At 35.4% G+C, this 27,710-nt stretch overlaps 1 long non-coding RNA gene across 1 annotated transcript; it reads left to right on the forward strand.

The window, feature by feature from the left end:
* Window positions 1-1,589: 1,589 nt before the first annotated feature.
* LOC109258941 (uncharacterized) lies at window positions 1,590-27,710 on the forward strand. The gene is made up of 3 exons (XR_002076516.2): window positions 1,590-1,664; window positions 2,990-3,125; window positions 27,477-27,710. It is a non-coding gene; the product is annotated as an uncharacterized LOC109258941 (long non-coding RNA).

A 27,710-nucleotide genomic window follows, 5' to 3' on the forward strand; every position in this document is an offset into this window, starting at 1 on the left:
GTTTTCCAGAATTTTTCTCAGAGTCTCATGCTTTGAAACGTGCTGTGAATATTTTATTATATGACTTAATTTGTTCTAATTGTGAAAGATTCAGAAAGGCATTCATTTGTGTAAACAGAATACTAAGACTCCCTCTCTGAATATGGAGACCAGATACTTATTTGCTGTGCAAGTATGAATTTAGTAACATTGTTTGCTTTTTTCCTTATCTAAAAGCTGTAAACCTTAGTTGGAGCCTGTGGTTATTTCCACATCATTTTTTTAATGTTTGCATGATTTTTTTAAATATACATGGCCCATAATATAGATATATATTCTTTTCTTACTCTTTAGTAAGAGGATACTAAATGCCACTCAAAATATGTGTATACACATCTGTTACAGGTAGCACATACTTTTGTAATATGGTCTTTTAGAGAAGAAATTGTAATATTTTACCAATTACCATAATATTAAAGTATGTGTGCCTGTGACTTTTTAAATTATCATTGTATTGACTTAGTCAATTATTTATCCACATTTCTATGACTTAGCTGATTCATCAATGTTCATTGTTTCAACCTGAATCTTTGACACCTCTGTGACATAGTTTGTTTGTGAATAGGCTGATGAGTATCCTGGAGAGTCCAGATGGGATTCCTTGATTGGGTTAAATAGATATTTCCTCACCCCAAACCACCAAGAGACACAAAAGCATGAAGAGGTAGAAACAATTCAGGCCTCCAACAAGCAGACTTAAGATTTATTTGAGGCCTGAAATGTGGAGAGCACAAATGTGTTTAAAGGAACACATTCTCCTGTGAAGGAAGCATCCTCACAGGTTGCATCTCTGAGACTCAATAGCTATATTTGCTATGCAAGCAATGAAATTCTTGATCTAATGGTCTAAAAACTGTTCTGGGGTGAGGAGCATCATTTGTTCTAGGTTTGTAAGATATGAGCAAAACAGAGCAAAATCATGATGTTTTTATGGATATCTGTACTCCAAATTGTATGGCTGCAGTCAAGATGTCAATACTGGAGATTAGTACTCTATACAGAGAATTTAAAGGCCAAATCTCATTTAAAAAATTGTGCCTCATCTTCACCTCATTTGATTATTTCACCATTAACCTTAATTTTCCTGCATGTGAAGAACAATCCACTGTTTCAATGCAAACTACATAGAATGTAGCATTTATATAGCAAAGGAAAGAGACAATTCCCAAGTTTAAAGGAAACTAGAGGATTTGGGAAGAAATAAATAGAAATGATAAACCTTACAGGTTGCTCTGTATTTTGATGAGAGTTATGTCTTGCTCTTATAAATAAAAAAACTCTAATTGAATTATTTAATAAAAATTATTGTAAGTTTATTGACCTCAAATATGAAATCACAATAAAAGCAGATTAGGGTCCCTATAAGTGGTTCAACCTACTAATAGACATCATTTCCTTTGTCTCTAATATGTAACTCTTCACCATTGGGCTTGCTGAAAGATAACAATGACATGTAAAGACCTCTATATTTTTGTAGTCAGGAGGATTAAAAGGTTGAGAGCCAAGTTCAAATGACATTTCCTAGTGTCTTTGCTTTTTTTTTTTTTTTTTTCCTGCACAGTTCCCATAGTTCTGTGACCCATATCTCAGTGGATAATGATTCACATAGCAACCCTATCTGCAAGGTAACTGGCATGATTATCATCTCTTCTTATCGCTAGATGTGGATAATGGTTTGATAAAATGTACTGAGCTAGATATTGAGTGAACCAATATGTAGTGTCTTGTCATATTTTCCTCTTCTGCATCTGAGGAATGTTCTAGACCAGTATAGGCAGAAGGTAGTGCCACATACCAAGTATTATTTTCAGTTTTATATAATTCTAAAATTTGCCTAGTTGTAAAAAGCTGGTAACAGAAATATGGGGAATTGACTGAGGCATTTCTGTTTCTACTACTTATTAGATCAAAGACTGCCAGTCAGTTGTTCAATATCTGATTTTGTTGTATGTTCTATGGCAATAACAACAATTACCTCCTAGAGATATGTGAGAGTTAAGTACGTTAATAACTGTAACTAGTATGTAACTGTGATCAATAAATGTTTGTTATTGTTATTTTTTGAGGAGATATGTTTATTAAGTTGGTAAGCAGCAGTGCAGAAAGAAAAAGCCACACAGAACAAAGGATGTATCTTCCTGGGGCACCTGAGTGGCTCAGTTAGTTAAGGAGTGGTTCAGTCACTCCTAGTTTTGGCTCAGGTCATGATCGCATGATTCATGAGTTTCAAGTGGCACATAGCCTACACACTGGTGGCTTGGAGCCTGCTTGAGTTTCTCTCTCTCTTTCTACCCCTTCCCTGTTCTCTCTCTCTCTCTTTCTTCCTCTCTGTTTCAAAATAAATAAATAAGCTTTTAAAAAAGAACAAAAGATGTACCTTCTTGGGGCGCCTGCGTGGCTCAGTCAGTTAAGAGTCTGACTCTTAGTTTTGACTCAGGTCTTGATCTCATGATTCATGAGTTTATGCCTCATCAGGCTCTGCACTGGTGGCTCAGAGTCTGCTTGAGTTTCTCTCTCTCTTTCTGCCCCTCCCATCGTCTCTCTCTCTCTCTCTCTCTCTCTTTCAAAATAAATAAGCTTAAAAAAAAAAAAAAAAAGAACAAAGGATGTACCTCCTTTACCAATCTCCAAATTGGCTAGAACTTACTGTTTAATTCTGGATGTAGAGTCAATGGGAATGTGGACAGATGGGGAATTTGGTTTGTAACTTCTCACATAGAAAATTGACTGCCAAAGTGTGATTTGCAGTTACTTCCAGGAGATAGAACCTGTTTTAATACCTAGTATTTGTACCCAACATCCCCACAGTGAGAACATTCTTGGAGAGTTCTCAGAATTGTGTTTGACAATACAGATACCAGTATATATTAACTACAGTGTTAATATCCAAATGTATTATCACCTTTCAATTTCAAAATATCTTATCAAGACTCTCATTGCTATTTTACAGATGAGAAATATGAGGCACATCCAGGTTAAGAAACTTCACTAAGTCACACAGAAAATGGCAGAATTGGGAAATCAGCACAGGCAGCCAGATTCCACAAATATTACTCCTCAATATGAAAACCCACTTCCAACAGCACGTAAGTAGCAAAAATCTGGAATTTTAAATGTCTTGTCTGCCTCCCTCTGAGGTTATTACTCTAAAGCTATTAACTTGATTCTCCTGTCCTCTAGCAGCACTTTATTTGAACACTATGCTGAGAAACTGCCTTGGTAATTCCTCTTTGGACTGATGGCAATACTACTCTCAAAATAACCTCTATATGGGGAATGGCCTCAAGCTATGGCCCATAAGAGCAAATGTCAGCTTCCAAAATCAAAGAACCTATCATATGGTGTTTACTGAAATGCCAAGATTTTTAAAGTAAAATATGAGATCCAAGTGTGTCTTTGCACCAACCCCTCCTCCCCGAATACAACGTAGTAGTATTGTCAAATTTAAACAAAGCTGGACACCACTTCATGGTAAGGAGAGATTTCAATCAATAGTACACTACTGCAATAGAAATGATGGTCTAACATCTGTTTGTACAGAGAAGACTTGGCATTTTAAAGAAAGAATAAGGGAAAAAGAGAGAAGTGAACAGTGGCTTGGTAGAGTCTGGGAAGTAAAAAATGATGTAGTTGGTCAGTATAAATATGATTAGGCCAGCTGTGTCTGTTAGCTGACAATTATTAAAGTTAAGATTCTATACCCCAACAGAGGCCCTATCCTTCCTAATTTCATTTCAAACTAATGATTTTCAGGTACTTGAGAAAGAAACCTCTGAGTTGAAAGAGATACATACATATATATGTCAGTTATTTATAACTCAAAATAACTCAAAATTTTAAGTATTTTTTGTAAGTGTCTAATAAAAAGATCAGGGATCTATCATCAGGTGTTGATTAGAACAAACGGTAAATTATTTTGGCAGCAAAAGTCATCCTAGGTATTGAGCTGTTAGAAACTTTTATAATCTTTAAAAATTTTAATGTATGTGTAGGAAGATGAACAAAATCATTTATACTGAGAGTCTATAGTTTTATAGGCCAAGATGTGGGCTTAGAGAAACCTGACTAGAGATTTGAAAAAAGGATGATTTTTACCAGTATCAAAAAGAACCATGCATCCCAAAATACATATAGAGTCTCAAAAGACGCCATTAAATAGTAAATAAAAAGTAATAATAATAATAAAATAATAATAATAGTAAAATAATAACAGTAAATAAAATAATAAGTAATAATAAGTAAATGAAATAGTAAAAATAAATAAGCATTAAAAAATAAAATAGGAAAAAATAGGAAAAAAAAAATCCTGAAAAAGGACAAAGTTGAAGGTTTCATAGCTCCTGATTTCAAAAGTGATTGCAAAGCTACAATAATTAAAATAGTGTGGTACTAGCATACAGACAGACATATAGAACAATGGAACAGAATAGGGAGGTCAGAATTAAACCCTTTTATGCATGGTCATATTATTTTGACAAAGGTTCCATGATCATTCAAGGAGTGAAGGACAGTCTTTTCAACAAATGGTATTGGAAAAACTGGATACAAAAAATATATGAAAAAGTATAAAGTATAAAAAACTCAAAATGGGTCAAAAACCTAAATATAAGGTCTAAAAACTGTAAATGTCTTTGGAAAAAAACACATATAGGGACAGCTTGATGACATTAAATTTGGCAGTGATTTCTTGGATATAAATTAAAAGCACAGGCAATAAAAGTAAATATAGATACATTGGAGTACACTAAAATTAACAAATTTTGTGCATCCAAAGATACAATCCATTGACTGATAAGGCAATCTATGGAATGGGGGTAAATACTTTCAATAGATATTACTCCAAAAATGATATGCAAATGACCAGCGAATACATGGAAAGTTACTCAGTATCAACAATCATTAGGGAAATGCAAATCAAAACTATGATGAAATACCCCCTTACACCCATTAGGATGGCTTCTAAAAAAACATAGACATCAAAACAGAAAACCAAACAAACAAGTGTTTGTGAGGATGTGGAAAATTAGAATCATTGTTCACTGTTGATGGAAATGTAAAATGGTATAGCTACTACGAAAAAGAGTATGGTGGTTCCTTAAAAAATTAAAAGCAGAATTATCATATCATCCCACAATTACATTTTAGGTATGTTTCTAAAAAAATTGAAAGCAGGTCTTGAAGAAATATTTGTGCACCCATTTTCATTGCAGAATTATTCACAATAGCCTAAAGTTGGGAGCAACCAAAGTGTTTATCAACAGATGAACAGATTGTGGTGCCTGGGTCACCCATTAGACTCGGGGTCCAACTTTTGATCTCAGCTCAGGTCTTGATCTCAGGGTCGTGATTTCAAGCCTTCCATTGGGCTCTGCACTGGGCTCTGCGCTGGGTGTAGAACCTATTTACAAAACACATACACTCACAAATGAATGGATAAACAAACAGATAAATAAAATATATAAAACATAAACAAATAGATAAACAAAATGTATATATATGGCAGTTATGTGAAAAACAACAACCATAACAGCAACAGAACATGGGGATTTTTGTTATAGATGAATAATGAGACAAACTCAAAAGTTAATGAAAGTAAAAACAGATAAAATGGGGATGGTTTCTGGTTATTGACTACACTGTGAGGTCACAGGGAAGCTTCTTGAAAGCTTAGTTCCATTTATCCTATTAGTAATAGATGTGACCATCATGTTTATGACTTTTATAGTTAGCCCCTGGAAAACAAGAATTAGACTGTAAGCCCTTTGGAGACGAATTATTCTATTTTACCATTCAATTACGTATCCCCAGGAACTAGGATATTTTCTCTGACCTCACTGGTGAAAACACCTAGATATTGAATTAATATATAGATGAAATACATAGATTTATGTATGAAGACTTGGGTTTATAGCTCAGACAGAAAATGCATCCTTAATAACTCAGTTTTCAAAATCATCTAGTCAGGGAGTCAGTTTCTAAAATGATATAATGACTGAGTTAGTTATTAGAGCATTGCATTAGTTTGCTAGAACTTCCACAATACATTACAATACACAAGACATACTGGGTGTCTTAAACAAAACTAGTTTATTTTCTCACAGCTGTAGAGACTATAAATACAATATCAAGGTATTGGAAGTTTTGTTTTTTTTTTCCCTGTGGACTCTCCTTTGGCTTGCAGATGACTGCCTTCTCAGTGTATCCTCATGTGTTCTTTCAGTGTTAGCATCCCTGATATTTCTTTGTGTGTTCAGTTATTTTCTTCTTGTAAGGATACCAGCTGGAGTGGGCTAGGATCCACCCTAATGGCCTCATTTTAACTTAATCACCTATTTAAGGGCCTTATCTCCAAATACATTCACATTTTGAGGTATGGGGGATGGGATTTCCAGAATATGAATTTGGGGAAGATATAATTCAGCCAGTAGCAAGCACAGAAATTTCAAGGCTACAGAAATAAGGGAATGATACCCAGATGTAAAGATGTCCAAAGTTAATAAGGCAAAAATAATTACCTAGTCATAAAATTGTGAATGGCATTGGGACAAGAGATGAGTCTGAACATGTAGGTAGGACTGTTACTATTTTATCTCTACATGGAAATGTAAGTTGAACATTTCTACTATGCAAAATGTGTAATATATGTTTTTTTAAATGTATAAGGCTACTAATTTAAATAAGCAAGGACTAAAAGTAAGGAGATTGATAAATAATCCACTTATTCTTAAATTGGGTTTATTAAGATGAAATTCATCTTTTTTCAGTATATAGTTCAATGCATTTTAACAAATACATACAGTCATGCAACCACCACCATAATTAAGATACAGAACATTTTTCTTCACCCTTAAAACTTCTGTTGTGTCTCTTTATTGCAATTCTCTCCCTTTACAGCCTTAGCAATTATTTTTCATATTTCTCTTGATTGTTTTGTCTTTTTCAGAATGTTATATAAATGAAATTATTCTGTATGCAAGCTTTCTGTCCAGTTTTTCTCACTTAGAATAATGTTTTTGATATTCATTCATACTGCTGCATGTATATGTGGTTTGTTCCTTTTCAACATTGATTTGTAATCTACTGAAAAAGTGTACTAGAATTTATTCATCTCTTTTACAACTTGTTGGATATTTGGGTTGTTTCCAGGTTTGGATTATTATAAATACATTTTCTATAATAATTTAGATACAGCAGGGGTGCTTGTGTGGCTCAGTCAGTTAAGACTCCAACTTCAGTTCAGGTCATGATCTCATGGTGGGTGAGATTGAACCCCATGTCGGAATCTGTGCTGACAGCTCAGAGCCTAGAGCCTGCTTTGGATTCTGTGTCTCTTTCTCTCTCTTCCCCTCCATCACTCGCACTCTGTCTCTCTCTTTCTCTCAAAAAAATAAATAAACATTAAAATATTAAAAAAAAGAATTTAGATACAGCATTTTATGAACATATAGTTTTGCTTATCTTAGGAAAATTCTTAATAGCAAGGTTGCTGGATCATATAATTGATTTTTATTCACTTTACATAAACTGCCAAATTGGTTCAGAAAGCTGCTATACCATTTTACATTCCCAACAGCAAAATAGGAGAATTAAAGTTGCTTCACATATTTCCTGGCATTTGGTATTGGCAGTATATTTTGAATTTTTTAAAGTTCATCTAGTGGATGGGTAGTGGTATCTCATTGTGGTTTTAATTCTCATCTTTCTGATGACAGTGGTGTTAAGCATATTTTCATACACTTGTTTGCCAACTTTTTTTTGCTTAAGTATCAATTTTCCTGCTTTAAAATTTTGTTTCTTGTTTTATTGTTATTAAAATTATATATATAATATATATTATATTTATATAAATTCTTGATATAAGATTTGTATCAGTTAGATATTGAAAATATTTTCTCTAAGTCTATCGTATCTCTTGTTATTTTGTTAACAGAGTCTTTCATAGAATATAACTTATTTTTAATATTAAGTACAATTTATCCATTTTTCTTTTGTGACTTATGTTTATTTCCTACCCATGAAATTTTTGCTCATCCCAAGACCACAAAGGTTACCTGCTATGTTTTCTTTTAGACATATATTAAGGTTTTATATTTATATCTATGAAACATTTTGAGTTAATTTTTAATATAGTGAAAAATGCAATTGGATGGTTTATTTTGTTGCTGTTGTTGTCAGCATACAGATGCTCAAATGTGCTAGCACCATTTGTTGCAAATACTATTATTTCTCTCCATTGACTTCCTTTAGCTCACTTATCAAGACCTACTGACCATATGCCTGTAGGTTTTTTTCTGGATGCTATGATATTCATTTATTTAAATGTCTATCATCACCTCAACTTTCCTTTATATTAAGTCTTGAAATAAATCATGTGAGTCCTCTAACATTGCTTTTCATTTTCTGAATTGATTTGGCTTTCTAAGTCTTTTACTTTCCTATGTAAATTTTAATGTTTTTTAAACTTATTTTTAAGACAGAGAGAGACAGAGCATGAGTGGGGATGGGGCAGAGAGAGAGGGAGACACAGAATCCGAAGCAGGCTCCAGGCTCTGAGCTGTCAGCACAGAGCCCCAAGAGAGGGCTCGAACTCAGGAACCATGATATAACCCCAGCCGAAGTCGGACACTCAACCCACTGAGCCCCCCAGGCACCCCCTATGTAAATTTTAGAATACACTTGTCAGTTTTTACAAAAATTCATAATGAGATGTTGATTGTTGATTGTGTGGAAATATTTAGATAAATATGAAATAATTGATGTCTTAAAATATTGACCCTTCCAATACATGAGATTGGGGTATTTCTACATTTACTTCAATATTTTTTATTAATCTTATCTAATATTCATAGTACAAATTTTGCACACATTGTGTCAGATTTATCCCTAAGTTCTAATTTATTATATTTTATACTACTGTAAAATATAATTTTAACTTCAATATCCATTTAGGGAGCCCCCAAATATCCATTTATTCATTGTTGGAAAATATGAAAGCAACTGATTTTGAACCATTCAATTTTGAAAACCAAAGAAATTAAGTGATAACCATGTCACATGTATTTTGCTATATATTAAGAATGGAGAAATGAAACATTAATGTAATGTTTCCCTTTTTACTTGAGACATAAGGCAAGTGGAGATTCAAATAGGCAATGGAAATAAGATTAAATATGCTGGAGGAGGGAATGTGCATTACTCTGCTGCAATCCACAATATGTACTGGAATGAAACCTGAATTTAAATGGTCATTGAAGATTTGTTGGAGAAAACATTCTATGCTTGAATACATAAAGCGTTAGAAGCCCATGTAAATTAGAGCTAGAGAAGCCAATAACGAAATTGTATTCAGGTATAAAGGACAAAAGATGTGAGAAATAACATGGAAAGTAGCATTTTCAGGAATTTGAAGAAAGCTGGAAACATATGCCTGTGGTAGATTTTTGAAGGAATGTATTCTCTGTTACTGAACTTGGATTTATAGTTTTTAACATTTTATCAGACTACTGTGGGGTCTACTTACTAGAAACACAGCTGGTGTAACTGTAAAATGAGAATTTGGGAGACTTGTAAATTTGAATAACAAAATTTATGGGGTTTAGAGACAGACTAGGCAACGGAAAAGCATGGGGTGAAAAAAAATGAGCCTAAGGTCCTGGAAAAATAGCCACAAAAAAATTTAGTGTTTGCAGGGTACAGCCTTCTCTTGATTGAGTTAGACCTCCATGTGAAAGATGCCAAGTCAGACCATGAACGCCCCTCCTGTAAGCAGGCAATTCAGCTCCAAACACAGGTTACTTTCAAGCCTTAAACTAAACTTCTCATGTTTCAGAAGTACGTGCTACACTGATTTTGGAATCAGGACCCCTGGGCTCATAGCGCCATCTAGCATCAACAGAAATGGGAGGCCAACAGCAAATAGGTGGCTGCGGAGGGGAGTGGCGGGGGTGCGGGGGGGGGGGGGGGGGGGGGGGTGACCCGACCCAGGAACCAGAAATGCCTGTGTTCATTTGAGCAGGATTTTTAAATATTATTTGAAAAGTGAAACATAATGAGTAATTGTTGCAGGGGGAAAATAATGTGATTTTATGATTATTCTCGATAAAGATATAGAGAAGACTGGCCCATATCCACTTTACATTTTACAAGTAACATAAGGGTTAAAAGACTGATGTGAATTCTATTAGATTGATTTCATTTACAAACATGGATTAAAGGAGTGGATTACCATGGAGATATATATATATATATATATATATATATATATATTTCATGTTTGGTATAAAACTAATTCAGTTGACTTCTCACGGTGTCACACTAAATCCTTGGAAATATGTATGTGTATTTACAAACACCATTTTCCTCTTTAGTTACATTATAGTTCATGAGCATAATTTTAGGTTGAGGCCTTTATACGTTATTATTCTTTAAACCATTTTTCCAATCTGATAGGCCTGGCGTGTTTGTTTGAGGCTCCCCGGGCGGAGCCTTGTACTCTTAACACCCCAGGGTTCCGACTCGTACAGCACAGGCAGCCTTCGCCGCCTCCTAGCAGGGCTTCAGCCGGCAGGAAATGCGCCATTGTACAGTGCGGCCGGCTGGCTCTCGCAGTGCGCTGTGGGAAGGTCACGTGCTTTTCCGGCGACTGCAAAGGCCGATCCTGTAAGTTCCCCGGCGCATAGGCGGGGCGTTATCAGGTGCGTCACTCCTTACCGTCCGGTTTTCATTTCCGTGCTCTGCGCTATGTGCGTTCCTCTTTCTGTCACCCTCCGCGAATTTCCTGTCACCCTCCGCGAATTTCCTGTCATCTGCACTGTAAAGACTTTAACAAATTATTTAAGTATCCCCCCCCCCAAAAAAAAAAAAAATTCTCCCAGACTTCTTATCATGGTTTCGGGTCTTGATCTTTAACTTTATATTAACTTCGGGTTATTTGTTCCCGCCCCTGAGAAAAGTACAAACTGATGTTTCCACAGCATTCTCTTCCTTTTTTTTTTTTTTTCTGTACAGTTATATAGCATTACTAAAGCCATAATTTTATACCCTTTCTTTACATTTCATTTATTGCATCCATCTGCAAAGTCTAAATATTTTTTAAAAATACTGATCTTGAGTGTTTTTTATGGTATACTATTTTAATCATTTCCATGTTTTCCTTTAGATTCTGTATTGCTTCTCTAATTGTTTTTTTCTTTCTACACCAATTAAATATCTTTAATATACGAAGACTTTAGGGGCTTCAAAGTTAAACTTTCCCAAAGTCTCAATATTCACATTTTATTTTTTTTAAGATTCTTAAACAATTATGGCGCAAAGTTGAAAAAAGTTTTACGACTTTTAAAATACCTACTGAATCTTGGTTTTCTATATGTCCTGACTTCTCTTACTCCATTGTCCTAGCGGACTTCTTAGAACTGATCATTCAATCCCCAAATTGTTCTGATACTGCCTCTGCTTCCCCTCTACTATCCTCCCAGTTCTGGTTCGGTTTTCCTCCCTCCCTCCCTCCCTTCTTTCCTTCCTCCCTTCCTTCCTTCCTTCCTTCCTTCCTTCCTTCCTTCCTTCCTCTTTCTCTCTCTCCCTTTCTTTCATTCTTTCTGTTTCATAGAAAATATTCCCCAAACTCTAATTCAGAGGTCAGCATTGTTTTTGTTTTCTGTAAAGGGCCAGATATTAAGCATTTTAAGCTTGGAAGGTCCACTATGGTCTCTGTGACAGTTATTTATCTCTGCCATGTAACATGAAAGCAACAATAGACCATATATAAATGAATGGACATGACTCCATTCCAGCAAAGATTTATTTACAAATGTATAAACTGACCAATGAAGGTGGTTTCTGACTGTAGCTTAATCAGCACCTTGCTTATGGTAAACGACATTGTAGTTTATACAACTCAAAAGTCATGTTTTATTTTTGTTGTAAATTATTTTGATTTTACCTGTATTTTTTGCATTAAGTTGAAATATTTAAGCAATATTAGAGAAGGTAAGGGAAATGGAGGGAATCCCAACATAAAGACACTATGGTCTGCTATAATTCATTAGTTGATTCTATTATTGTTCTATAGTCTTGTATACTTACTTTGTCATATTGACTACCCTATTGTTTTTGTTTGAAATGGGAATACATGCTGATTATAATATTAAAGAAAAATATTCAATGAAACTAGTTAAAAGTGATGTTAGGTTTTATTTGGGGCCATTATGACAGGTATGGGGATCACTGCAATGGGATTTTATAGTAGGAGAAAGAAGTTAGGCTCAACTATTGAATATAGGATGGGCAAGTGGGAATATACAGACAAAATCTAGGGTAGGAGTCAGGTAAAATTTCAGAGTTCTGGCTCAATCAACCTAACAGGATCCTTGCTGAAGAAAGGCCAGGTTCAACAGATATGAACTGGGGGATAGTGGAGGATAAGGAAACTGATTAAGGATGTTCAAGATCTTCAAATATTTAGGGTGGGAGTTTCTTGTTAAAGTATCTTAGTGGAGTACTTGCTAAAACTAGCTTTTACAAGGAAGAGCATAGATAGGACCAGGAGAAGGTTCAGGACACTGACTGAAGTTTGGCCAAGCAAAGAATCCTTGTCAGTAACAAAGAAGAAACAAAATGGAAAAAGAAAACACTGTAATTTTTTACAGTTAAGGAATTTCCGCCTTATACCACTGATCCAAAAATTAATCATTGCAGTACATTGCCACCATTAATACTTTGGTGCCTTTTTAAACTTATATTTATAAAATACATTAATGTGTCTCACTACATTTGTTTCTTTGTATGTGTTTAAATAGATTATACACAATATATAAAGATAATATTGATTTAAACAAATACTTATTGAAAAGTTATTTGGTGCTGTGTATTTTTTCTGAAATTAAAGCTCATAAAAGGTACATGGAGTTTGTTCTATGAATTTAACCATTATATAGATGAGAAAACAAAGGTAAAATGCATTCACAACATTGAAGCAGCAATTGTTGGAATAACAATACAAGATTATTATTTTACATGCTGAGACCATTTTATTAACTCCTGTAAATCACAGTATCACATATTTCTGTTGACTTATAGCCTGAAAGGTTAATTCTGCCTCAAACCTGTTTTTGTAAATAGAATTTTAATGTAAGAGGTATGCAAATTTAATTGTGTATAGCTGTTTTCATGCTGCAATGGCAAAATTCAGTAGTTTTGAGAGAAACAATATGACTCATGAAGCCAAAATATTCACTATCTATTCTTTACCCCACCCAGAGTTCAGTTTAGAGCCTAGGCTGTTCAGTCTTTGGTATGTTAATTAGGAAGAAATCCACACTAAGACAGAGGAGGCTGGTGAGCCTGTGAATTCTTGTACTACTTCAAAGAATCCCTTTCTCAAGCTCCTTTCTCTCCACAAACTCCCAATACTTTCTGCTTCCATTGGTCCTTTTCAGTTCTCAGTCCATGATTTTGACCATGTTTGGGATGAAGTGGTCAGAAGACATAGAAAACATAAAAATAATAAGTGTTGGCTTTTAGAACTACAACTTCTAGCAGCAAGGAAAGTTCCCTTACTCTTACTTTTTTCTTCTTGTCAGCTCCCTTAGCTGCCACTGTCACCATGACAACAGAGTGACCTCAGGGCTTGGGACGGAGAGATTGGAGAAAAGAAAGGGGGGAAGGGAAGACAAATTCTGCTCTTAGCATTAGCAGTTCCCTTTGCAATTCTCAAATTAGAATAAGAGGGCTCTGAAGCATTCTATCTGCACCACCGTGCTCATTTTTGGGTTTCTGTATGTGTTAAATACAAGCTGGGAGATACATGTGTATCTCAGGCCAGGAAATACACAGTGGGAAAAAAAGAAAGAAAAAGAAAGAAAGAAAGAAAGAAAGAAAGAAAGAAAGAAAGAAAGAAAGAAAAGAGAAGAGAAAAGAGAAAAAAGAAAAAGAAAAGAAAAGAAAAGAAAAGAAAAGAAAAGAAAAGAAAAGAAAGAATAAAGAAAGGAAAGGAAAGAAAAGAGTAAGAAAACACCAATTTAGTACTACTTCACAATCCATTGTCCTTCCTTGATTCCCGCTAATGTTTATTTTCAGTGTTTAAATAGCTGTTCCATATATTTTATTCAACATTTATAGTTATATTCAGTGGAAGAAACAGAGTGGAGTGTGCTTGCTCCCTCTTACTTGGAAAGGAACCTTGAATGCAGTCTATTCCACCTTTGTTTTTAAATTTTGACCAAAAAATGTTTAATTTATGTTCACAAATTCATATTTATATTTATAAAATATCATGTTAAAACCAAGTTCTTCATTTTAGTATCTATGTCTTTCAATTCTGTTTTGATATATTTGTATTCTTAGAAAATTTTCAATTATCAATTATAATGATATATAGGCTATCACTTTTTTATATGAATGAGAATGCTACTTCTAGTATGAAATACAGATTTTAGTAATGTTTCTTGTGTTAATATTTTAAAATTTTTCCACAGCAATATATCTAGAGGATATCAAGATGAGTGGGAAACTTTGCTCTGAGTCTCATTATATTTTAAATTTCATGAATTTTACATGATATGATGTTATTTATTCTAATTTTAAAATGTGTTGTTTGATCTACCAACAACTACAAAATGGGCCCTTTACACTTTAAAGTCAACTTTCATGGAGCTAAATATAAAATTCAGAACTTGGGTCACCTGGCTGGCTCAGTCGGTAGAACATGTGACACTTGATCTCATGGCAGTGAGTTTGAGCCCACATTGGGGGTAGAGTTTACTTAAAAAAAATAAAAAGAATAAAATAAAATTCAGAACTTCCTGAACATATATTTGTGCCAGAATAGGTTATGTCTACACTGTTCAGCCAATTGCCAAACATATTCTTGTCATACCCCTTTTTATATGCTCCTTGCCCTTTATTTCTCTCCCCTCACCCCAAATTGACAGTAACAATTATGTTCTAACCTTCCATTTGCCTTTAGAGTTGTCTCTACTACAGGATCCCCATACTATTAAGCTAATAGTCTCCTCACTAAGGTGTTCCTGAAGCCTTTTCATTGACACCCTATGAATTTGACTATTATTGTGATTATAATTACTATTTTGTTTTCAAAAACTTAATTTTTCTTCTCTCTAATCAGTGCTCCAAAGTTTATAAAAACCAGAATAAGCAAGCAGAATATAATCAGAAAAAACATAGAATAACAATTATAATTTTTAGATATCCTTTCTAATACTTACAACTTATGCATATATATATATCTTTCACTTCATTGATTTTTTTAATTTTATCTTAAGTGTAGAAGTCTCAAATGTAGACATTAGCAATCTGCATATATCCTAGATATCTTCTGATATCACCTTTCACTGGTGACCACTATCAAAATCTTCATGTATTTCTTTCCTAAGGATGTACTCTGCTTATAATATTTTTTAATTTTATTTTTTTAAATTTACATCCAAATTAGCATATACTGCAACAATGATTTCAGGGGTAGATTCCTTAATGCCCCTTACCCATTTAGCCCATACCCCCTCCCACCCCCCCCTCCAGCAACCCTGTTTGTTCTCCATATTTATGAGTCTCTTATGTTTTGTCCCCCAACCTGTTTTTATATTGTTTTTGTTTCCCTTCCCTTATGTTCATCTGTTTTGTCTCTTAAAGTCCTGATATGAGTGAAGTCATATGATATTTGTCTTTCTCTGACTGACTAATTTCACTTAGCATAATACCCTCCAGTTCCATCCATGTAGTTGCAAATGACAAGATTTCATTCTTTTTGATTGCTGAGTAATACTCCATTGTATATATACATCATATCTTCTTTTTTTAAATTTGTTTAATGTTTATTTATTTTTGAGACAGAGAGAGACAGAGCATGAATGGGGGAGGGTCAGAGAGAGAGGGAGACACAGAATCCAAAGCAGGCTTCAGTCTCTGAGCTGTCAGCACAGAGCCTGATGCAGGGCTCGAACTCACAGACCATGAGATCATGACCTGAGCCAAAGTCGGCAGCTCAACCGACTGAGCCACCCAGCCACCCTACACCATATCTTCTTTATCCATTCATCCATCGATGGACATTTGGGCTCTTTCCATACTTTGGCTATTGTTGATAGTGCTGCTATAAACATGGGGGTGCATGTGTCCCTTCGAAACAGCACACCTGTATCCCTTGGATAAGTACCTAGTAGTGCAATTGCTGGGTTATAGGGTAGTTCTATTTTTATTTTTTTATTTTTTGAGGAACCTCCATACTATTTTCCAGAGTCGCTGCACCAGCTTGCATTGCCACCAACAATGCAAAAGAGATCCTCTTTCTCCGCATCCTCACCAACATCTGTCATTGCCTGAGTTGTTAATGTTAGCCATTCTGACAGGTGTGAGGTGGTATCTCATTGTGATTTTGATTTGTATTTCCCTGATGATGAGTGATGTTGAGCATTTTTTCATGTGTCAGTTGGCCATCTGGATGTCTTCTTTGGAGAAATGTCGATTCATGTCTTTTGCCCATTTCTTCACTGGATTATTTGTTTTTTGGGTGTTGAGTTTGATAAGTTCTTAATAGATTTTGGATACTAACCCTTTATCTGATATGTCGTTTGCAAATATCTTCTCCTGTTCTGTCAGTTGGGAGAATGCAAATATCTTCTCCCGTTCTGTCAGTCTTTTAGTTTTGCTGATTGCTTCGTTCACTGTGCAGAAGCTTTTTATTTTGATGAGGTCCCAGTAGTTCAGTTTTGCTTTTGTTTCCCTTGCCTCTGGAGATGTGTTGAAGTTCCTGTGGCCAAGATTGAAGAGGTTTTTGCCTGCTTTCTCCTCAAGGATTTTGATGGCTTCCTGTCTTACATTGAGGTCTTTCATCTGTTTTGAGTGTATTTTTATGTATGGTGTAAGAAAGTGGTCCTGATTCATTCTTCTGCATGTCGCTGTCCAGTTTTCCCAGCACCACTTACTTAAGAGACTGTCTTTATTCCATTGGATATTCTTTCCTGCTTTGTCAAAGATTAGTTGGCCATATGTTTGTGGGTCCATTTCTGGGTTCTCTATTCTGTTTCATTGTTCTGAGTGTCTGTTCTTCTGCCAGTAAGTACCATACTGTCTTGATGATTACAGCTTTGTAGTGTAGCTTGAAGTCTGGGATTGTGATGCCTCCTGCTTTGGTTTTCTTTTTCAAGATTGCTTTGGCCATTTGGGCTCTTTTCTGGTTCCATACAAATTTTAGGATTGTTTGTTCTAGCTCTGTGAAGAAAGCTGGTATTATTTTGGTAGGGATTGCATTGAATATGGAGATTGCTTTGGGTAGTATTGACATTTTAACACTATTTGTTCTTCCTATCCAGGAACATGGAATATTTTTCCATTTCTTTGTGTCTTCTTCAGTTTCCTTCATAAGCTTTCCATAGTTTTCAGCATACAGATATTTTACATCTTTGGTTGGGTTTATTCCTAGGTATTTTATGGATTTTGGTGCCACTGTAAATGGGATCAATTCCTTGATTTCTCTTTCTGTTTCTTCATTGTTGGTGTATAGGAATGCAACCGATTTCTGTGCATTGATTTTATATCCTGCAACTTTGCTGAATTCATGAATCAGTTCTTCTACTTATAATACTTATGTGGATTATTTGAGGGTGGATTTATGAGTGTGTGTGTGTGTGTGTGTATACTTGTGTGTGTTTGCGTGTATGTGAGTGCACATTGATCATAATAATTGTTAGACACAATCATTATAGATAAAATTCCAATGGTATCGTATGTGTCAGAACTCTATTTTAGGTCTTTCTTTCCTTTGACCACACACACACATACACACACACACACACACACACACACACACAATTTCATCATAAACTATTATTTTACCCATTAAAGTATTATTTTACCCATTACCCATTAATGTGAAGACATTAAGGATATAATTCAAAACCTATCTTTCTAAATGCAAAGACAACCCTCTTTATCATGGTGATGGATAAACTCTTCATATCTGTTCAGTTTCTTTAGACCCATTAGTATGATGGGTGTATTGTATTTCTTGGAGTCACAAAGCTGTCCTTACCTCTTCCTCATGGAAGATTTTATCACTGAATCAATCAATTGAAGACAAATCAGTGGATAAATATTTAAATATATATAAAAACAATTATGTAGTAATGTATGGTTTTACACACACACGTCTGTGTGTGTGTGTGTGTGTGTGTGTGTGTGTGTGTGTGTGTGTGTTACTAAGTGACTAAGTATATATAGTTACTAAGCATGATCTAGAGATCAGGGCTTAGACATGAGGTCTTCTTTACAACTACAATCCAGAGTCCTTACTCACAAGGAAGAACTGGATTTCCTAGGATTCATCTGGTATGTATCACTGTGCTGGATTCTGGCTATTGCATAAATTTGTGGTTAGTTCAAGTCATGCTTTGTAATGGTCTTTACTTCATGTTAAAACAAAACAAAACACTATAAACCTCTGAACTTCAAAAATCTCTGAGTCCTAAAATATTTCACCAACAATGTAACCAGGAAAAAACAGTTGGAGAGAAGTGTTTAATTTCTTCTTCATGTTAAGTCCAATAACTAGGAGGCCCAAGAAAACTCTAAATAAGTAACCATGATTAGAATGAAAATACAAGATCCATAAATATTAGTTGTTTATTTTACCCTGACCTGGTATTTTTCTATCTACAGTGATGAGTGATCTAAGAAAGAAACACACACACACACACACACACACACACACACATCCTGGACAATGTGATAAAACTAGTTATCACTAAATACTTAATTTTGAAGGTTCATACAAGCAAAATAATTGTGATTTCCTCAAAATTCCTTGATCACCCACATAGAGGTTCATGTAACTAATGTAACAATGCAGTATATTTAGTAAATTGCAAAGAAATCATGTGCCATATTCATGGATTTATGAGTAGAATGAGCAGAGATGGGGATAAATCAGTAGACAGGACTCATGTCAACTTTATGTCTACGTATCAGAATGCTACTAAAGAATTTTGAAATAAAAAAGACCAAATTATAATTTTTGTACTTGTGTGGGTTATTTAAATAAGCATAGAGAGATTGATGCAGCATTTCAGTCACTTTTACAAAATGGAATATTGGGCCACCCACATGGCATCTACTCCACTGTGCACGGAGGATACACAAATGTTCTGAATAGATGAAGATCCTGTTGCTCCAGATACAGCAACCAGTGGTAATTCTGACGGATAGAGAAGTGATTTCCATTGCCATAGATATTATGCAGTATAAAAAGTAACAGTAAAGAATGTTATGGACTGAATGTTTGTGCCCCCCCCCCCTCATATGTTGAAGACTTACTCCTCAATGAAATGGTACTTTTGGAGATAATTGGGTTTAGAGTAGATCTTGAGGATGAGGCCCCCCCCTCACCGATAGGATTAACATATGTGTATTCAGTATGGGCACACAATAAGAAGGCAGCTGTCTACAAGTCAGTAGGCTGTATACAACTCACTGCTGGTGCCTTGATCTTGGGCATACCAGCCTCCAAAAGCATGAGAAAAAAAAGTCTGTTGTTTAAATAATCCAGTCTGTGCATTTTGATATACTAGCCTGAGCTAAGACACAGGTCTAGTAGAAGGAGGCAAAAACAAAACAAAACAAAAAACAAACAACAAAACAAAACAAAAGTCGTAGTGCCACAACATAAGCCTAAACATGAAAAAATTTGAAGTACTGTGGAAATATTAACTATTACATAAATTACATCTAGTTTCTGAGATCACTGTATGCCATATTCATGAGTGCTGAATTTATTAACTATTCATCAACTTTATTGGGAGTATCAGTCTTAGGAATGCTGTATATACAATTGTCAAGACTTAGGTCTGAAAAGGTGCTGAAATAAAGCCTGGGGTTCAAGGACAGAGGCCATGTAAGCAAAGGAAAATTAGAAAGCAAGCCAACACTTCCTTCCCATCAAAAGTGGCCACAGGTTTTCAGTTGACAACCTTCTCTTCACCCACTTAAGCCTCCCTGGAAAGCTCTGAGAGTTAGGCCATAAAGGTACCCCTGAATTCATATTCTAATTGTCTCTTCATAGACTTTGTGTATTATTTCTCCAGATTTTTGGGGTCCTGGTAACTGAATTTGAATTTTTTATGTTCTTCCGTGTAATGAATGCTTAAATGTTAAATATAAAAGTTTATTGTTTTTTCCAGAACCATTATTTCTGACTTTTTATTTTGTAAAACAAGTCTTTTTTTTATCAGCCACATTATATTGAGATTTTAACTAATTATTATTATTATTATTATTATTATTATTAATTTTAAGTAAGCTCTACACCCAGTGTGGGACTTGAATTCATGACCCTGACATCGAGTTGCATGCGCTAACGACTGAGCCAGCTGCATGCCCCAAGTAAATATTTTGAATGCAAACATATTACATTAAATTTGAGTAAAAGTGAGAGAAATTATCACCAAAAGATCATATCGTTGTCTACTCTTAATATTTTACCAAGCATGCATTTTTTAATAATTCAAAATTTTCTAGTATTATTGAATAATTGGCATATAACATTATATAAGTTTAAGGTATAAACATGTTTATTTAATACACTTAAATATTTCAAAATGATTATTATCATTACATTAGCTAATAATCAGTCATATCACATAATTACCATTTTTTTGTGGTTGAGAACAAAAGATCTTAAGCAACTTACAAGTAAGAACCATTCTGCTCTCTGTTTCTATGAGTTCACCTTTTGGAATCTATATACAAGGGATATCACACAGTGTTTGTCTTTTTCTGACTTATTTCACTTAGCATAATGATCTCATGTTTTATCCAAATTGTTGCAAATGGCAAAATTTCCTTCTTATTGTCACTAAATAATATTCCATTGTACACATACATACCATGTTTGCTTTACCCATACATACATTGACAGATGTACACTATACAACTGTAATAAAAGTTTTTATAGTATTTCATTGTAGTGATGGGCCACAGTGATTTTGAAGTTTACCATTTTTTCTTGATATTTCAATATTTAGGGAATTTTTGTCTGTTATTATTATCATTGTTTGATACAAGAAACAATGTTGAAACAAACATACTCAAACATAAAATAAACATATATGTTAATATGTATACATTTTTTGTAGCAGATTCTTAGGGCCAGAAGGTGTTCATTTAAAATATTGCTGGATATTGCCAAAATTGCTTTTAAAATCTTCTCATGTCATAAGATGGCATGATTGTTTTACTCATTTTTCTAAATGGGCTCAGAAACATTTTGATATTTATAAGATATAACCCCATTTATAACTTTGAATAATTTACTATTTTGACCATTTCATTACTCTGTTTTTACCTAAATCTTTCTCATCTGCAAAATTATGCTAGTCCCCACCTAAACCACAGGAGAACAGGAGAGAACAGAGGAACAGAGCTGAGCAGAGAAGACAATGTTGGGGAAAATACTCTAATGTTGCTTCTTGTAGATTTTGTTTTTAGAATGCTGCCCAGGTGTTACACAGCTATATTTTAAGTATGAAGGTATAAAACAATACATTATTACAGTTACATACAGAAGCAATTAGTTTATTTTTCATGTGCATGGCAAAATCCTAGAACATGTGAGCCAGATCTCTTGTAAAGTTTAAGAATATCCTGGGGCACCTGGGTGGCTCAGTCGGTTAAGCGTCCGACTTCAGCTCAGGTCATGATCTCAGGGTCCATGAGTTTGAGCCCCCCGTCGGGCTCTGTGCTGACAGTGCAGAGCCTGGAGCCTGTTTCAGATTCTGTGTCTCCCTCCCTTTCTCTGACCCTCCCCCACTCATGCTCTGTCTCTCTCTGTCTCAAAAATAAATAAACGTTAAAAAAATTAAAAAAAAAAGAATATCCTCATGGACCCAGCATTCATCTGATTTCTATATTTACATTCTTAATTGGTAACTTTCTACTGTTTCCTCCAATACTCCAGTATGCTTTGAGGAAGGACATCAGGATTCTGCTCAAATGCCCAGACAGAAGGCAATCATATGGGATACTTATCCAGGTAAGAATTGTCCCTGCTTCATTTCCATTGCTGCCCATTGAATTGTGGCTTCTGTGTATGGGTTTAGGAGAAACATACTTGATGTTTAGTTAAAGCCATGGCACACATTACCTGTGCTGTGACGCGGGTTATGAGAACAGCTTTGAACAGGGTAGGATATCTGCAATGAACTCAGTGAATATTAACAATGGTCTTATTTCTCACATGCATTGCTTGTTTACATCTTCCAACGAATCTCAATGGTATGTTTATTTTCTACATATTAGAGAAGAACAAACTGAGATTTTCCTGGAACCTTGCCTTAGTAGCAGGACTGAGATATTAAGTAGCACAATAAAAAATTATTAAACTTACTTTTAATCATTAACTATCATTTTCATCACAAACCACTTGACATGGTTACTAATTCTTTAAAAGTCCTTTACCTGTCTTGCTTTCTCCTTTGTTCCCTGTATGTTCTTCCCATCCTATAGCAATGCATTACATGAGCACAACTGAGGTCTTATGTTGATTCTAACTTTGGTTCTGTCCCTGAGTGTCAGTCCACATAATAGATTCTGTCTGGGCTATCATTAAAACCATCAGCAAAAATGTCCTTTTGTAGATCTAAAATTAGAAAAGAATGCCCCATACAGTAATTGCTGGAAGGACAGAATCCTCTAAGAAAAAAAATGTGATATCTGGGCTTTGCAAGGACAAAGATTCAACATGTTGGTAGCTAGAACAATATTGTCACCCATGACCTTGAATTGAAAAAAACAAAAGTGTATCTCTGTTAAAAGTCCATGCTCCATTCCATTGGGAAGAGGATTGTAATAGGTAGGTTAAAATAGGCCACAGAACTCTGAGTGTATCCTTAGGTAAATTGGAAGAGGACAAACACAACAGATTATGAAAACTCCTGCAGGTCAGTTTAGCATCCTGGTAGGTGCCAGGAACCATGAAGGATATGCCTGAAGCTTGGTGTCTGATCTCACTGTGCTGTTAAGAGGCACAAGGGCATTCTTGCAAGCTTATATCCAAATGTTTTTTTTAAGGAGGTTCAAAATGAATCTTAATTTTTTGAGATATAACATTGGATAATTTTAAGGTATACACATGTTAATTTGATACAAGTATTATTGTAATAGGATCATTACCATAACATCAGCTAACACTTCCATCACATAACATAATTATCTTTTATTTTATGTAATAAGATTTAAGATCTATTTGCAAAGAACTAGATCTTTAATGTTCTCATTACATAAAATAAATTATATATATATATGGTACTTAGTATTATAAGTATATAATACAATATGATTAACTGTAATTATTATGTTGTACCTTGTATCCTCAGAACTCATTCATCTTCTTACTGCAAGTTTGTACCCTTTGGCCAGCATCTCCCTTATTTCCCCTACACCGCAGCCCCTCATTACCACCATTGTACTCACTGTTTGTTTTTTTTTCTCAATATTTGAACTTTATTGTCAAATTGGTTTCCATACAACACCCAGTGCTCATCCCAAAAGATGCCCTCCTCAATACCCATCACCCACCTTCCTCTCCCTCCCACCCCCCATCAACCCTCAGTTTGTTTTCAGTTTTTAAGAGTCTCTTATGCTTTGGCTCTCTTCCACTCTAACCTCTTTTTTTTTTTTTTCCTTCCCCTCCCCCATGGGTTTCTGTTAAGTTTCTCAGGATCCACGTAAGAGTGAAACCATATGTACTCACTGTTTCTATGAGTTTGGCTTTTTTAAGTTCCATATACAAGAGATATCATGCAGTATTTGTCATTCTCTGTCTGACTTATCTCTGAATAGATGCCTTTTTTGGGGGACACTATAAAACCAAAGAGAGGAAGATTTCATAATATACACAAGTATCTGGAAAAAACAGTAGACACTGAACATGTATTATAATAGAGTACAGTGCAGGTAATTCTTCTCTTTTGATCACAGTTTTATCACCATTCCTACAAAGAATCTGGAATACTTTTGGCATCAAATATGTATATGTATATATAGGTATGATTAGATTATGCAACAAAATTTTGTTAAAATGTGAACAGAGCTGATGATGTTGCTCAAACTCAATAATCTGTCAATTCAGGCTTTATGATAATCTTTATCACCACATTTATGGTGCAAGAACATATTATATTTGAAGAATTACTTAAATAATTATCTATTTCACTTCTTCATAAAAAGCTAAAAGAACAATTATAGGATTAAAATTATATTCTTATCTTTGTATAATTTATTTGTGTAAGTTATGAGAAGTAGCATTGTTATCACCAGGAATGATGTGTTCCTACTTCACTCAATCTAGTCAAAATGGGTATTTATATGTTAAACAATTTTCCTTGGGAATTAATTTTTTTTCAGTACTTATAATTTTTAGGAGCCTACCCTTTGCATCTCAAATCTTATTTCATAGAGCACTTCAGTAGCCATGTTCTTTCTGGTAGGTTGAATACTCAGTTGCCCAAACCATGCTAATATATTCCAAATTTTCAGGTGGAATCCCCTTAGAATCTTTCATCTGTTAAAAATTTATTTCCCAACAATTTTCTGGTTCATTTCTTCTGCAAACCTATATTAAAGACTTCTGTAAACCAAGTTTTAGGCTTTCATTAATAGTATTTACTTGAAGGAATAATTCAAATAAAATCCACAAAATGAGACAGATTAAAAACCTGGCAGTTGTAATACAAATAGGAGTATAAGAGTTAGATATTGCAAGATTTCCCTTTGAGTGCAAGTGAGTGGGACTCAGAATATGTCATCCTCTCAACAAATCATTAATTTAAGATGTATATTAAAGAAAAAATGTTCAGTGTATTATATAATAATGGTCATAATCCTTATTTTGTACATATAAAAAATCTCTTTGAAAACTATATACATATAGCCCTCATATACATTAAAAAAGAAACAAATTAACTAGATTCTCAAAAGTATATGAACAGTCTGCATCCAATTCTTCAGAATCAGGTTTAGACTCAGAGTCATCAATGTTCATAATGTTTAATGTAATATCTCTAAAAGTGTTGTTAATATAGATTGTGATGTAATGCTTCTTAATAGAATACACTTTTTTGTCCCTGAGACTTTCCTCCAAGACACTGGCACCAGTTCTGCAGAACTTCATGCTGGTGATCTAACTAGAAAATATCAATGTAAGGATTTTCAGACTAAGTTTATATGTGTATATGCAATGACGATGTGCTCTCTATGAAGTTATATTAATTATAAGAAGTTTTTTTTTCTCTACCCAGGATGAAAAATGTAATAAAATGTGCATGTTAAAATTGATGAAACTGAAAATTGATGTTTTAAGTAGTTTATAAAAGGAGCACTAATTACCAAGATGATTCTTGGTGAATGCATAGTTAACTCGGATCCAGCAAGGTGAGACTCCCTAACCAGAAAGAAAGAATGGTTGCAAAAGAGGTGAGAAGAACAAATGCATATCATGGTGATTTATTAATATAGTGGTGATTTGTGAAGAAGCAATCTCAGCCAAAAAGCAAGGCCTCATCCTGTGGTGCTATCTACCTGATGAAGCATCTTCAGATTCAAATCCTGTTTATAGTTGCAAAATTCTATAGTCTAGAAACACTAGAGGTCAAGGATGTGAAAGATTGAAATAGACTTATTTGATTTTAAACTACAATTAAAGGAAATCTTCTCTGTTACTCTGTGTCCAATACATGTGAGGGGCCTCATGGGGGATTAACATAGATGAAGTTTCCATATTCTCTGAGATTTTGGTCCAGTGGGAATTCCCAAAACTTAACAGGAAACTAAACTGTGGGTGGAGAGCTGCACTTGGGAACTCAGATGTGAGGAATCAGACTTACAATGGGATGCACAAGGAAGACCACTTGGAGGACCATATTTGAGGAAGTGTTGAAGTATGGGGAACAGCCAGTTATGCAAAATGGGGAGGGCAAAGAGAAGTAAAAGCATGTCCTCATCACAGGCAAGGGTATATGAAGAGGCCAGTGGTTTCGAAGGACCTTTGGGAACAGTAATTTGTAAGGATATCAGAAGCATTAAGGGAAGAGCATGGTGGGACTAGCCAGTGGGAGAGGAAAGTCAGGAAGTATTGCAGGGGCAGCCCACAGAGGAATGCATGTGGTGTCGGGGAATTTCTAACGCCTGGGTCTTGTTCCTTGAGACGTTATGCCCTGCCCACGAGGTCTGTCAGGAAGACAGGAAGACAGGAAGACAGTGAAAACAAGTGAGGATGGCTCCAATCCAGTGGACAGGTCCCTGGACATTACCAGGAGTGGTTCTGCACCAGGAGAGGAGCCACGCTGGAGGGGGCAAAGAGAATTTCCAGGCTAGTGGACGGCAGGGATCCTGAATGTCCCTGTTTACATCCCTTTCTCCATACCTCACAACTCTCCCCCATCTGAGTGCAGGCTCCTGTTTCTTCGCCATTTTGCATGTGTGCATAGGGTGGATATTGAATGTTGAGTAGAATATTCAAAGGGGCTGGGTCACAGCGCCCTCTGGCGTCCACAGATGGGAGGCCAAGAGTGGACTTAACAATGCTATGGGAAAGGGTCCTCCGCCGCTGAGCACAGAAGAAACTCGACGGGAGCGGCACAATTGACGCCGGCAGGGGGCGCTGAGGTACCACAGCTTGGCAGTGGGGGCGCCTCTTTGAGGCCATTTCTCACTGGAGCATATATCCTCTGTGCATCTTTTCTCTTAGAAGCTCTTTGATTTTCCAACACAAACCTCGTGATTTTCTCCATTGTCTCACAGAACAGAATTTTCTTGCTACATTATCTTCATCTGCTCCTTGCAGGGCTGAAGTAGTAATAGCCAAACCTAAATATTGGTATATTATTAATACTTCATATGTCAAGGATAAATTGTATGTAGCTGAGTATAACAAACTTGGCCTACAGACTTGGACGAAAGCTGATATAGCTTCTGAAACCTCAAGCTGCATCCCGAGGATGACCCTAGACTCCCTCTTCCTTCCCCACACTTGACCCCACCCCCACACTGTCATTAAAGTGCCTGAGAAAACTCAGCCAAAAGCATTTTCTGTTTGTTGCAGCCAACTCCTGATGATAAGGGTCCTGGTTTTCCAGTCTATGTGGGAAGGTAGGAGCCTAAGTTTGATAAGTGCTTGTTAACAAACCCAGATAGGTTCCATATGGACTGAATCATCCTCCCACTGTTTGTAATTTTTCACTTCCATGACTCTACTGAGACCCTGCTCAAACCCTCCCTTCTACCTCATTCTCCTTTAAAAAGACCATTCACTTCTGAGTAAATACAAGTTGAACTCAAATCACACTGGACTCTTATCACTATTGCAGTGGTATACTTCTAATTAAAATCAGCCCTTGCCACTTTAACTAGTGCCCAACTTTGTTTATCTTTGACAGTTTGGGGCTCCACAACTTGGATCTGTATTGTAACCACCATTAGACCCTCCTCAGACATGACAACTGGACTTCTCAGCTGCATAGAGACCTTTGTATCATCTTCAAACTTCTTGTTCCTATTGTGGTAAGTCCAAGTCCTGATCTAATGCTCTGGACAAATGTCTGTTGAAGCAGGATGAGGAACAGTTTTGTTTCTTACAATTTTGAGTACATACTGGAACTAAGTTAGACAAC

The sequence above is a fragment of the Panthera pardus genome, unplaced genomic scaffold (genome assembly GCF_024362965.1).
Source record: "Panthera pardus isolate Hobbes unplaced genomic scaffold, ASM2436296v1 HiC_scaffold_24, whole genome shotgun sequence".
Lineage (NCBI taxonomy): Eukaryota > Metazoa > Chordata > Mammalia > Carnivora > Felidae > Panthera > Panthera pardus.